Below are 2,169 nucleotides of genomic sequence, written 5' to 3'. Positions count from 1 at the left end.
ATTACCCACACGAGCGAGCAAAAGTCAGCCACGGCAAGTGGGGTTTCAAATGGAGCATGGGTGCCTGGTTCGTCATCTTCAAAACCGACCCAAAGGGCCGAATTTAAGGCTGATCTAGGGGCATCTAAACCTAGAAACCGCGACACTAAGTGCTTTAAGTGTCAAGGTTTCGGTCACATCGCGTCCCAATGCCCAAACCGAAGGGCCATGCTCATGCTTCCAAGTGGTGAAGTGCTAACGGATGAGGAGGATGAGTATGAAGGCATGCCACCATTGGTTGAGGAAGAAGAGATAATTGCCCCTGACCAACCAGTTGGACTAGGCCTTGTTACAAGGTTGGCATTGAGTGCTCAACGCACAAATGAAGAAGAGCAGCATACCAACATCTTCTATACCCGATGTCTAGTTAACAGGAAAGTGTGTAACTTGATTATCGACGGAGGAAGTTGTACCAATGTCGCCAGTGCCTTATTTGTCAAGAAGTTACACCTACCTGTCCAAAATCACCCTACACCATATAAGCTTCAATGGTTTAGTGATTGCGGCGAAGTGCGAGTGTCCAAGCAGGTTTCTGTGAAGTTTAACATTGGGAGATATGAGGATGAGTTGGTGTGTGACGTGGTTCCTATGCAAGCTGCCCATCTTATTCTTGGAAGACCTTGGCAATTTGATCGCGAGGTTACTTATGAAGGTCATTCCAACAAATACTCGTTCATGCATAAAGGGACAAGGGTCATACTTGTTCCACTCTCACCTACACAAGTTCGAGAGGACCAAAATGTTTAAAGAGGGAATGGGAGTTGGATCGATTAGAAGGCAAGGAAAAGAAAGGGCGAACATTGATCATGCTCGCTAAACCTGAGGACAACATCGGGCACTGGGAGCTGGATCGTTCCACCTTAATGGTGTTTAACGTGTTTTCATTTGTGCAGGTTGTTCGTGGTCAGATATCCATCATCTTGCAGTGTGCAATACCCGCAACCATAGAGATCTGCGAAGAGAGTGCTAGTCAAGTAATTCCAACCAACATTAGTCGAGTTACATTGGCCTTTGATGCAGTTTTTGCACGTCTTGATGCGTATAACTCGCAGCCCAACCAAACCTTGGTTCACCGGGCGTCCGCTCACAATCCACCCATAGGGTTGAGACGTCGCTTGTGTGACCATTTTCATGGAAATCTTGCTGTCCGCAACATGTATCTACCACCACCACGAGGTGTCCTTGTTCCACACAAGGATGTCATGATCATTCTTCGCTTAAGACGGCGACATGCAGGCTGCTTGGTGATTATACACATGCTCTCATCACTTTTGTTTTGTAAGAGAGTCATGATTTGGGGACAAATCGCCTTTAAGAGGAGGGGAATGATGAGAATATAAAGACCAAGGCCCATTCAAGCACATGGGGAATTGGAAGATTCAAGTGAAAACTAGTTGATTGCACGAATGCTTGAGTTTAGTAGGATTATTTGATTTTCCTCGTTGATTTTGGTTATTTCTCGCTTTAGAATGTCTAGGTAATTAAGCTAGTTTAATTGCGGCCCATTTGTTAGTAAGTAAGGCCCAAAATCTTTCTTAAGTATGTAGGGTAGTTTGGTCAACTTTTGGATTAGGGTTAATGCTTGTAAGGGCTATAAATAGCCCCACTTCCTCTTTGTTTCAGATCAATTTTTGGCTATTAAATACAATTAGTGAGTTTTCACTTTCTCTTTGGCAAGAAAGTTTCCTTTGAATACTTGAGAATCTTCTCAAGTTATTCACCTGAACTTATCAATCAAGTATCTCCTTGATTGTGGCGTTCTACTACCTCTAATTTGGTTCGTTAATTCGAGTAGTGACGGGTTGAGATAATATCAAAATTGTTCGTGACTTCTAGGGATTAGTTGGGTCAAATTTCCGCTGCCTAAGCCATAGTATATTGGTTGTCTAGATCGGGGTTTCACATCAGTTGGTATCAGAGGGAATTGTACGAATGCTTGAGTTTAGTAGGATTATTTGATTTTCCTCGTTGATTTTGGTTATTTCTCACTTTAGAAAGTCTAGGTAATTAAGCTAGTTTAATTGCGGCTCATTTGTTAGTAAGTAAGGCCCAAAATCTTTCTTAAGTATGTAGGGTAGTTTGGTCAACTTTTGGATTAGGGTCAATGTTTGTAAGGGCTATAAATAGCCC

This window comes from Coffea arabica, chromosome 6c (genome assembly GCF_036785885.1).
Source record: "Coffea arabica cultivar ET-39 chromosome 6c, Coffea Arabica ET-39 HiFi, whole genome shotgun sequence".
NCBI classification, from domain to species: Eukaryota; Viridiplantae; Streptophyta; class Magnoliopsida; order Gentianales; family Rubiaceae; genus Coffea; species Coffea arabica.
The sequence above is the reverse complement of the archived record's forward strand: the minus strand, read 5'-3'. Positions refer to the sequence as shown.